Below are 12,780 nucleotides of genomic sequence, written 5' to 3' on the forward strand. Positions count from 1 at the left end.
CGTTACACCGTGCAAATGGAGATTAGGGGGTTCAGTTAGTTTATTTTAGAGAATAAGTATCTTTTTCTTTTACTAATTTTCTGATATTTGTATATATAATTTTATGATATATCTACACAAAATGAGAAAAGACTTTGTAAATTCTAAATTAGTAAAACCCAAAAATGAATAAAAAAAGACTAAAACTAGATAGTTGGATCACACTATAGAAGTTATGTTACGACACATCATGTTGTTTCATGAATTCTGAAATGTACAAAGCAAAGCAACACTACATCAGTAAAGGCAAATTTTTGTTTCCAAAAGGGATAAACCTGATCCATCATTCCCACTTAACAGATAAGCCTAGCATATTTAGTAATAAGCCTAATTTGATCCATCCATTCGTTATTTGTTCGTTTCTATAGTATATAATTTTTTTATGTCCATAGTATATACTCTCTTTTTTATGGCCAAAGTATTTGTTAGAGTTGAGACATAAATAATCCTCATCCAAAATTATACTTCACATGACATTAATAAATCATGGGGTAATAGTGGTAGCTAAAAATGGTAGTATGATTTGTTAATAGGTCAATGCAAAAAATTCATTCTCGGTCATATATATTAGAAAAATTCACAAAGGACAAAACTATTAATTATGAAAGCAAAGAATGAACTAAATGAATAGAGGAAAAACAACATTCATAATAGAGGAAAAAATAGTAAGTTTAGAAAGGAGATCATCCAAAGGGAAATAGTTCTCAGCATCTACCTAGTCTTTTCCTCCATCTACAAGTTAATAAATCCTACTATTAAGTTCAGAGCCATCATTCTCAGCCTACATGATCATTTTCACTTTTTAGCTATGTCTACAATTTGTCTTGAGTTGAAACTATTTTATTAGAGTTAGCCACTAAAATTTAGCTTGTTACAAGAAAATTATCATACAAAATTGGTCAAGCTTTTACATCCATTAATCAACAATTTAACACGTATATGAGATCAAATTTCCTTTTCAGAACTATACTTACTAAAATCTAGAGTTGTCCCTCGTCAGGGTGGACGTGGCCAAGGTAGGCTCTAAGATCTCGCACGTCAGACTGAGAGTAGCCTTTGTTAAAAGGACAAGTGGGGGGACCTGCAAAATAAAGGACTTCGACACTGAAATAAGTACGAGAGTTAAGTGAGAATAAATTTTGTAAAAGGGTGAGATAGAACCTGGTACTTATAGAGTGGAGTGGAAGCTGCGGGTCCTTATTTGTTGGGATTGTTACGGTGTTGTAACAACCCTTGCAGATAATGACTAGCTTGTAGATAATTGTAGCTTACAGATAATGTGTACCTTATAGATAATTGAATACTTGCCACAAGATAAAAAGGTCACAACATATTCAAATAATGGGTACTTAGAGATAACCTGTCAGTTTGGGAACCCGCCTACTAAGCGTGGAACGTCCATGCTCATGAGGCAGGGCTAACATGGAGGGCAAACATGTGTATTTCAGGGCCACATTGCTTGTCACGCGTATTTTGTGGACCCTGGATAGTACATAAGCCCCCTAAGCTCTAAGTCGGCTTGTCAACGAAACAGGTTGTCTAGTGATGCAATCTTACCCCCAAGGGTATTGGATAGAAGAATCCAATAGGATTGGGCTAGAGCTACTAAAGAAGGCCCTAGGGTTCTCATGATCCTCAGGGTAGATTTCTGAGCCCAGGGACTTTTTGTGTATTTTCATGTATTTTGTCATGGGGTGAGCTTAGCTATTATAGGGGGTGTGTAGCTAACCTCTAGCTTCTCTAGGAATCTTCTCAAGGAAGTGTCTGAAGGAAGCTTCTCAAGGAGGTGAGCTTAGTTATTAGAGGGGTGTGTGTAGCTAAGCTCTAGCTTCTCAAGGAAGTTTTCTCAAAGAAGCTTCTCAAGGAAGTTTTCTCAAGAAAACTTCTCAAGAAAGCTACCTAGTCTATAAATAGAAGCATGTGTAACACTTGTTGTAACTTTGATGAATGAGAGTCTTGTGAGACACAACTCAAAGTTCAACTTCTCTCCCCCTTTTTCATCTTCAATTTTGTGAGGCATGTCAAGCTCCCCAAGCTTGGACGACTGTTGTTTAGGCTTCTTCTGGCAAGTTGTCTGGGGTGGACATGCTTTTGATCTTGCAAGCAAAATTAGACGTGTCAGGTGGATGATGTCCTTATATATGACGATTCAGCCCTTTTCTGATCATTGGAGGATGCATTGAAGACAAATGTTTCGTTTTGTCTTTTGCTGATGGCGAGTGCAACACACACATATTACTCTTGCATATGTATCACTCATGGAGTGGGTGTGTATTGAAGATGCAATACGTGGGTGAGTGGAGCTGCATCATGGTTTAAAAAATTAAGGGACCATTTTAGCTTATGCGAGTTACCTAAAAGTCACGCCTCCACTAATGGAGTGAAAGTTTGATTTTTGATTGTCACCATTTTCGAATTTTTGCTTTCTCTGGATACAAGTGTAGCAACATTTACAATGTTTGATCGATATGTTCATCAAATTCTAAATAGAAGGGCTTCCGAATTCCTTCACACCCAAAATGGAAATAATGCAAACATACCCATAATAATACATAACTTTTTCAATTGCTCTTTTATTTTTGAAATCAATCTCACAACTTACAACCTTATAGAGGGGTTCTAAGCCTACACCAACACATAGTGGTGTAGTTTCAACTTTTAAACATTTGCTAACAATGAACATAAAAAAAGGTGAAATTGTACAAATTGACATTATTTTTTTATTTTCACTGTTAACAAAATTAACTAAATATTGAGATACATTCATAAACCGCGCAACACCTGGGTAAACATCTAGTTATTAACTAAATATAGAGATAAACTTTATTGTAAATGGAATCAATACTAGAAAATAGGCTTTTAAAATCGGTTAATTATTAATGACTTTTAAAATCGATGTTGTTTTCTGCTCGACAACATTTGTTTCAAGAAGAACCGATGTTTTCGTACATTCACAACATTGATTTTTCTAAAAATCAATGTTGTTTTTTTGCAATTTTATTTTAATATCTTGTCTGTTTTTTAAATTACCCCAAACTTAAAAATTGAAAAACATAACTAGTCCACATAGTTTTTATGCAATTCAAATTTTGCCCAAAATAATTGAATAATTAGTATCAGATAAAAGAAATGTTTAAAATAATGAAAACAATAATGTCAATACACACTACTAGAAAAAATGCTTTTAACATCATTTATTTTGGGCATTTAACATCGGTTTTGAACCAAGGTTAAAAGTATTAATGTTAGCATCGGTTATAAAAAAAAATTGATTTTAAACAAAACCGATGTTGTAAAGTAAGAAATAAACCAGAAAAGGTAAAATATGCAAAAACAAACCGATGTTGTGTCAAAAATAACATTGGTTTTAGTGAGCTATCCTAGTGAGTTTGATTTAATATAAATAATTCATATATACAAGTCAGTATCATCTTTAAATGCAAGAAAAACCTTCACCTAGTGGTGTACCACAATAGAGTCTTCGATCATTATGTGGTCCACATCTAGTCCTAGTGAGACATCCTCATTGGCATACTTGTGGAGAATGTGCCTCAAACAAAGACATGCACAAATACTTATAGTCATATTACACTAGACACAAACCTGTGTGTTGCGCGGGTTGATAAATAATTAAAGAAATATTTATATAAATTATTTGTTTGATAAATTAAATTTTAAAATATAATTGTGAATTATATTTTATATTATTTTTTTGTTAAAGGAGACAAAAAAATTATGTATAAATTAAGATATTTTTTATTTATCAATATATTTAGAAGGGAATATTCTAAAATTGGAGGCTGACCACTCAACAAAAGTTGATTAACCTGAAGATAAAAGTAAGTATTATGTATAAATTTGATAAGAGCAATATTAGAATAAAGTGAAATTGACATAATAAAGCAGTCTAAGAAATATATTTAATGAAATAAAAAATAGTCAACCATAATGGTAAAAAACATAAAAATGATGTAAATAAACACCAAAAATTGTTCATTTAAATAGACCTTTTGTATTTATTTCCTTTTTCCGGTGACTTGTTTTTGAATTTGTTTTTCTTTGGTGTGATCCATTTTAAACTTAAAAGTAAGATTAACTCTTCATCAAAGGATGTCAGACCAACTTGTTTATTCGTCTTTCTCCTTAATGGACTTTCAAAGATTGAATAAACTTCATTTGATGATGAAGATGCATCTTTTGACTTATTGGATGCTTGTAGCTTTGAGCTTTTACTTATCACAAATTGTTTTTTCACACTTTTTAATAGATTTTCTTCTTCTTTTGATGATGAAGATGCATCTTTTAACTTCTTCAATAGTTGTAGTTTTGGACTTTGATTTCGGACAATTTGTTTATTTTCCTTCTTTCCTAATGGACTTTAGGAGATTTGATAAACTTTTTCATTAGATGATGAACATGCACCTTTTGACTTGTTGGATGCTTGTAGCTTTGGGCTTTAACTTATAATTAGTTCTTCACTTGACTCATCCGATGATATTTGTTGTGTTGAAGTGGGCTCCTTTTTTTCATAAAAATATTAATTAGTGGATGAAAGTGCCTTTATAAAAGGTATTTAATATGGGGTATGTTAGCCTTATTTTCATTTCGGGTGTGAAGGAGTTCAAATGCTTTTGTGTTTAGAATTTGTTACACATCTCAATCGAAAATTATGAATGTTGCTACATTGGTGTCATCATATACTTTCAATTTTATCTTGAACCAAACAAGATTTCAAAGTTTTTAATATTTATTTAATTATGTTATAAAAAATAATTCATTATATACAAAACATTAAACCTTGTTGGGTACTTGGATGATTGTCTGCATTCTCTGCAAGTGTATTGATTTCCCTCTTTTGTAACTTTCTTTTACCATCTCTCACATGCAACATAATTCAAAATTCAACCGAACCATCGATCTCATTGATTGTTGCATGAATTGTGAACACATTATCCTGTTATTTTATATATGTTAAAACTAAGAAAAAATAAAGTATTATTGAATATTATGAACATGAAGGTCATGATAGGGTTGCATACATGTGATTTTGATACCCATCTCATGGACATTATATCTTGCAAAGATCTTCTATTTTTTGACATTCTCTTGTCAAGATCAATGTTGGTAGAATTTGGAGAAGATAGTTCTTTTATTTAATGTTGCTCCATTTTTTCTACAAAGTAGTTATTTAATATGAAATTTATAATTTTTTAGCTACATCAATCAAAGAATTAGAATGAACTAACAATTTTGTTTGTTGAATGTTACAAAATGTGTAATCAAATAAAATAAAAGAAGGAAGTTCATTTTACTCTATTTGAACTTTACAAAATCAGGATTGTCTAGATTGATATTGATCCTTGTACTTGAAGTTGAGTTGATTGAATACTCATCTAAAAAATATTATTAAAATATATTTGTTAGTAAATTAAAATTACTATAGTAAATAAAATATAATAAAATTATTGTAAGTAGAAAGTATGATATAGACTACATTGAATTAAAATTATTTATTTATTAAATAAGTTTAATTGAAAATAATATTTAAGAAAGTAAACAAACATCTAGAATAAATAAATAAATATCAAATTAAATAAACATGCAAATATAAAAATTAAGAGATAGGAAATTATGGATCAATTTTATTTAAATGTTATTTAGAGATTATATATATATATATATATATATATATATATATATATATATATAATTAGCGTTAGTTTCACTTTGGTTATTAGTCAAGTGATCTAAGGAAACCTCCAAAGAAAATCGTCCAATTGATTTTTTTTTATTATTTTATTATTATTTTTCAAGATATTTTGATTATTTTATTATTTATTTTGCTTTTTTTTAGTTTAACTGAGATTACAGCGTGAACGATCGGTTAGATTTTGTTTTAAAAGTGATTAAATGATATTACAACACAAATGATAGGTTGAAATTCATTTTATCATTTATTAGGTAAAAGCGCGATAAAGACGAAAGAAAAGAAAACCGAAAATGAACGAAATAAAGATGAAAGCCAAAAAAACAAGAAATGAATTGAAAGTCTCGGATTCAAAAACTTACTTGTTGAAGAACGAAGAACGAACGAAGAACGAATGAAGAACGGTGAATAACAACAGAAAACCTTCACGGATTCGCTCACGGAAACATCTCAAAAGCATTACGGAAGCACCTCGGCTTGGATTTTCTTCACGGAAATAATTTTTTCCACCAAAAACAGATGAAATACATAGCTAGGGGGCTAAGGGATCCTTAGAACAACCCCTTTCAGACTATTTATAGGAAAAAGGGGGAGGAGGTTGCCGCCCAGCTCGCCCAGGCGAGCTGGGTTGCTTCCTCCAGAAGCAATCCAGCTTCGAAAAATACTCTGGAAGACCCACTTCAAAATTTCAAAATTGCTATTCGCACCCCCCATTTTGATATGTTCACCCCCTTCTTTCGTAATTTACGGAAAAGTTATCAAAGCCTATAGGACTAGATTTTTTTTCTTTTTTCTCTTCCTTCTCACCCATATTAAGTGAAATATGCTTATTTAGGGTTATGGGAATTTTACGAAAACATTACGGGTGTCCCGGAAGCCCATTTTTTAACAAAACAGGGGAGGTGGTTGCCACCTAGCTCGCCCAGGCGAGCTCAGCTAGCCTAGGCAAGCTAGGGTGCTTCCACCTTAAGCAAGAAAATGCCCAGAAACCTCTAGAAGAGCCCAAAATTGAAAATTACTATTTGCACCCCCATTTTACTAAATACACCCCCTTTGCCCCTTTTTTGCTGATTCTTTTTCCGTAACGTTACGGAACCTCACGAATTACGTAACGATGCTTGTTTTCTTTTTGTAATGTCACGAAACTTTACGGATTACGCAACCATCCCCTTTTCGGCTTCTGGAATGTTACGGAACTTTACGGATTGCGCAATAATGTTCTTTCAACTCCAGACATGTCGCGAAACTTCACGGATTGCCTAACGATGGGCGTCAAGTATCTCGAAGTGATCAAGTGAGGGTCGCATCCCAACAAACAGATGGTCCCCGAATGAAATTAGGGTATGACAGCACGTGTATTAATTGTTTCTATGTTCCCATCCTTTTGGCTGGTTTTCCTTATTAAATAAAGTTGCTTGATTTTTGCATTGGATTACTTCTGTTTTGTTGTCTAAAAGTTGTGAAAACATGTTAATCAACTTCAGTTTGAGCAATGATTGTTGTTGATCCTCAACAATTTGGGCTAAAACCCCAGTGTAGTAAACACTGTGGTGTATCAAGAAGAAGTAGCAGAATATGAACGAAAGGAAGGGAACATGGGGAATTATCATTAAGTTCTACTGAGAGAGACACATAATGAGAGGTAGCCAAGCTTCAAATATTTGAAGTTCTAGCTAGTACACTTGAATTATTATCTTTTTTCTTAAGCTCCTTTACCTCTGCCTGGTAGTGGCTGGGGTTGAGTAGGCTTATGTGACAGGGCAGCAGAGATTGGGAAGTTAATTTATGGTTTTGGGTGGCAGATGAGTGATTTCAGTGATAAGCTAATGATAAAGTTTCTGTGGGGATGTAACTGTGTTTAGATGTTTTGAAGGTATTTCTAGATTAAAGGTTAACATTCATAAGACCTAAACCTTGCCGACAAGATGAAAATGGTTATGGGGAGGCAAACTTGCAGAAAGAATTTTAAGTGTCATGATTTGTTGGCTCTAGCTATCTGCTTGGAGCCAACTATGTAATTGGATTTTTGGATGTTACTATTATTCATCAATTAGTTACCATTGTCTGCAACGTTTTCAGTTTAGAGTGGAGGCATGTGGAGAAGCATGTGAGGATGACTAAGTACTATGTAGTGCATATATAGGTCATGGGAGAAAAGCCTATTGGCAAATGACTGAATTGATCTTTCTCCCAAAAGAAATGACAGGAATACGCTCTTTTAAGCACACTCCTTCTTCGCATCTTCTGTTGGTCAAAGAAAAGGCATGAGTAGAATCTTAATAATAAAGGCACTCTCTAAATGATAATGTTCTTCTTCTTTCTATGATAGTACATGATAATGGTAGAGGACGTAGCTACTTGTTACAATATAACTACCGTGGTACTCCAGTCAAGGGAAATTCGATAAAGTAATAGTAGTAAAATTGTGCACATCTGATTAAGTGGAGTCTTTGTTTTTTACAGTGTGGGAAGCGTGTTAAGTACACACATCTCCCCCAACATTTTCACATCAAAGAACCAAAGTAACTAAAAGCAACAAATAATTGCTTCCTAGAATATATGTATTATTTTTCCTTTAAAATAAGACTTTGATCATGTATGGTTATTAGTATTAGAGTAAATTACTCTAACATGTCTTTAAAAAAGATTATAACCATGAGTTTTTGTGAAATTAAACATTTTTTTTTTACATTTATACTAATTTTCTTAATTATTTAAAAAACTGTCATACCCTAATTTCGTCCGGGGACTATTGCTTGATGGCATGCAACCTTTGATTGACCGCTTCGAAGTACTTGGCACCTTTTGTTGCACAATATGTGAAGTCCCGAGATGCGCCGGAAATCAAAAGGAAGCGTGGTTACGCTATCCGTGAAATTCCGTAATTTGACGGAAACCAAAAGGAAGTATTGTTACACAATCTGTGAGTTTTCGTAACTTTTTCGAAAGCTAAAATACATGATTCGTAAGGTTCCATAACCTTACGAAAAGAAAATAAGTGTCGTTACGAAATTCGTAAAGTTTCGTAACGTTACGGAAAAAGAATCACAAAAAAAGTAAAGGAGGGTGTATTTAGTAAAAAAGGGGGTGTATATAGCAACCAGGCCCACTTGGGCTGATGTGCCATCATTTTCTTCTATTTTCTAAACCCTTTTTGCACCATTTTAATTACTGATTGGTCTTAATTGTCAATTAATCAGGCAGTTTTATTATTTGGGCTCATTTAGCTAATTTGATGTTTTTAATCTAATTTCAGGAATTAATGAAACATTGGGCTTAATCCGGATTGTGGTTATGAACTTGAAGAGGGCAAATAAAGCAGCGCTTACCTTAGTTAATTTCTAATTAGGAAATTTCGCAATTTTATTTTATGTTGTTCAGAGTTTATTTCGTTTTGGGGCCAGAGTATTGTAATAGGGCCCAGTGACTTTGAGTGACTCTTTTTAAATAGCAGCCTTGGGATTCGTGTAAGGCATTCTGTTATGCTATTCATTATTCAGAGCTTTGTTTTAGGGTTTTCGTTTTTCTGTTTTGAGGCTTCTGAGTTCGTAATGCAATTTTACGTTTTCTGCTTCTAATTACAATTTCGTTCTTGCTTCTTCTTCTACTCTCATTTACGTTTCTGTTCCATTTTACATTTCTGTTCGTTTACGTTTCTGTTCATTTACGTTTCCGTTCATTTACGTTTCTGCTTCATGTTTAAATTGCGTTTTCTATTTGAATCCATGGAAGGCTAGATTTTCTGGTGTTGTTTCCTTTTGAGGACGAAGCCCAACTCTTTTTGAGGTTTCGCTTGTAATGTGGTTTCCTGGCAGTTCTCCCTTCACCAGTATCCCAAATTCGTGAATATTAATCAGTGCACGCTTCGTGTTCGATTAATTGCCTCTGAGCCTAACTTGCGTTCATGCTTAATGGATGAAGGGCTAACTGGTGTATGTGGTGCCTAATCACGTATTGAAAACCCTAAGTTGATTTTCGCTTAGTAAATTGAAGTAGGGTTGGATTAAGTGGTTGACTGTTAGGGACAAATTCTCCATAACCCAGGATAAGAGAATGGCTTCTGAATCAGAGGAAACAACCCGTTTTTAATATTAGTAGTTTCGTATTCCAGTTTACTTGTTCTGCTCCTTAATCACAAAACAAACAACCCCCCCCCCCCCCAATCGTTACTGTTACTGTTACTGCAAGTATATTATGAACATTTGGTTTGTCACTGCTCGTTGGGAAATGACCTAGGATCACTTCCTAGTTACTGCATTTTCATGTTTATTTGATTCGGGTACAGCCTCGATCAAATTTGGCGCCGTTGCCGGGGAGCAGTGTCCAAAGGTTCATAATAGCTAGCTAGTGTGTGTGTTTAATCCTTTCGTGTTTTATGCTTAATTGTTAGTATTGTGTTAGTATGTGTGTTAGTGTTGTTTAGTGTCCTGGTATTTTGTTTAATGTGTGTTCTGTTTCAGTTTTCCCATTAAGCGTTTCCCCTGTTTCAGTCTTGGGTGTTTTGCTGTGAAGGTTGTGCTTGCGGCAAAACAGAGTAGTAGTAGAAATCAATTAGAGACGGATTTTAGCGACCACCCATGCTGAATTATTTGAGATTTTTTGTTTTAGTAGCTAGGGTTGTTATTTTTGGCTGAATTTTTTTGTGGTAACTTCTTTTAATCCATATTTTGTGAGAAAAATAGCTAGAGCCTTTAGTTTGGCCAGATTTGAAAGTTCCAAAAAACTAGCAAATTTTGTGTTTGTCAAAACTTCAAACGGCCATAACTTTTGCTCCGGTTATCAGAATCGCAATTATTATATATGCATTTGGGGTAGAAAAAAATTTCCTACGCCGTGGTAGCCAGCCAAAGGCTGGCTGAGGTCTCCATCGTCCAAAAAAAGCGATTCTGTCAAAAGTTTTTTATTTTTCAAGTTTTATTCACTTATTTTTCTTAACCTACCAATTTTTGCTTTCATAGTTAGACTTTGAATTTTTGTCTGAAATTTTTTGTGCTATCTTCTCATCATTTTATAAGGTTGCTCACAAAATTTCAAGTCATTTGGATATCATTTGAGGGTAGCTGTAGTTCAAACCTACACCTTTATTTACATGACAAGGCAACTAGTTGTGTGCATGCTGAATGTAGTGTATGACTAGAGGCAATCCATTTGACTTACAACCCTTTGATCCTGAGATAGATAGGACATTTCATAGATTAGTTAGGCATCATTTTATACCTTTTGATCATTCTGAGCATTCCATTACTGGTGAATCTGTGCATTCTGTTATTGGTGATTTTGAACATCCTGATCTTGAGCATTATAATTTTGAGCATTCTAATTCTGAGCATTCTGATTTTGCACATTCTGAGAACATGGCACAACCTCCACCTCGTGAGAGGACTCTAAGGGAAATGGCTGCACCTGATTTCACCTATGAAAGCTTGTGCATCCAATACCCTGATGAGGATATCCCATATGTTCTTAAAACTGGACTGATTCATTTGCTTCCAAAGTTTCATGGCCTTGCAGGTGAAGACCCGCACAAAAATTTGAAAGAATTTCACATTGTCTGCTCCACCATGAAGCCCCCAGATGTCCAAGAGGATCACATATTTCTAAAGGCTTTTCCTCATTCATTAGAGGGAGTGGCAAAGGACTGGCTGTATTACCTTGCTCCAAGGTCCATCACGAGCTGGGATGACCTTAAGAGAGTATTCTTAGAGAAATTTTTCCCTGCTTCCAGGACCACAACCATCAGGAAGGATATCTCAGGTATTAGACAACTCAGTGGAGAGAGCCTGTATGAGTACTGGGAGAGATTTAAGAAACTATGTGCCAGTTGCCCCCACCATCAGATTTTAGAACAACTTCTTCTCCAATATTTTTATGAAGGACTCAGTAATATGGAGAGAAGTATGATAGATGCTGCCAGTGGTGGAGCCCTTGGAGACATGACTCCTGCTGAAGCCAGAAATTTAATTGAGAAGATGGCTTCCAACTCCCAGCAGTTTAGCGCCAGAAATGATGCCATAGTCATTAGAGGAGTGCATGAGGTAGCTACAAACCCATCTGCATCATCTGAAACTAAGAAGCTTGAAGGCAAACTAGATGCATTGGTTAACTTGGTAACCCAGCTGGCCTTGAATCAGAAATCTATACCTGTTGCAAGGGTTTGTGGTTTGTGCTCCTCTACTGACCACCATACAGACCTTTGCCCTTCCATGCAGCAACCTGGAGCAATTGAGCAGCCTGAAGCTTATGCTGCAAATATTTACAATAGACCTCCTCAACCTCAGCAGCAAAATCAACCACAGCAAAGCAATTATGACCTCTCCAGCAACAGATACAACCCTGGATGGAGGAATCACCTTAACCTCAGATGGTCCAGCCCTCAGCAACAACAACAGCAGCCTGCTCCATCCTTCCAAAATGCTGCTGGCCCAAGCAGACCATACATTCCTCCACCAATCCAACAACAGCAACAACCCCAGAAACAGCCAACAGTTGAGGCCCCTCCACAACCTTCCCTCGAAGAACTTGTGAGGCAAATGACTATGCAGAACATGCAGTTTCAGCAAGAGACCAGAGCCTCCATTCAGAGCTTAACCAATCAGATGGGACAATTGGCTACCCAATTGAATCAACAACAGTCCCAGAATTCTGACAAGCTGCCTTCTCAAGCTGTCCAAAATCCCAAAAATGTCAATGCCATTTCATTGAGGTCGGGAAAGCAATGTCAAGGACCTCAACCCGTAGCACCTTCCTCATTTGCAAATGAACCTGCCAAACTTCACTCTATTCCAGAAAAATGTGATGACAAAAATTTACCTTACAATTTCTGTGCAGGTGAATCTTCTTCCACAGGTAATTCTGATTTGCAGAAACAACACATTCCCCCTCTTCCATTCCCTCCAAGAGCAGTTTCCAACAAAAAAATGGAAGAGGCAGAGAAAGAGATCTTGGAAACGTTTAGAAAAGTAGAGGTAAACATACCTCTGTTGGATGCAATAAAGCAAATTCCAAGATATGCCAAATTCTTGAAGGAGCTGTGC

At 35.1% G+C, this 12,780-nt stretch overlaps 1 non-coding gene across 1 annotated transcript; it reads right to left on the reverse strand.

The window, feature by feature from the left end:
• Positions 1–11,478: 11,478 nt before the first annotated feature.
• Positions 11,479–11,585, reverse strand: LOC114372784. The gene has a single exon (XR_003658347.1). It is a non-coding gene; the product is annotated as a small nucleolar RNA R71 (small nucleolar RNA).
• Between the last annotated feature and the right edge of the window lie 1,195 nt (positions 11,586–12,780).

Source organism: Glycine soja, chromosome 10 (assembly GCF_004193775.1).
Source record: "Glycine soja cultivar W05 chromosome 10, ASM419377v2, whole genome shotgun sequence".
NCBI classification, from domain to species: Eukaryota; Viridiplantae; Streptophyta; class Magnoliopsida; order Fabales; family Fabaceae; genus Glycine; species Glycine soja.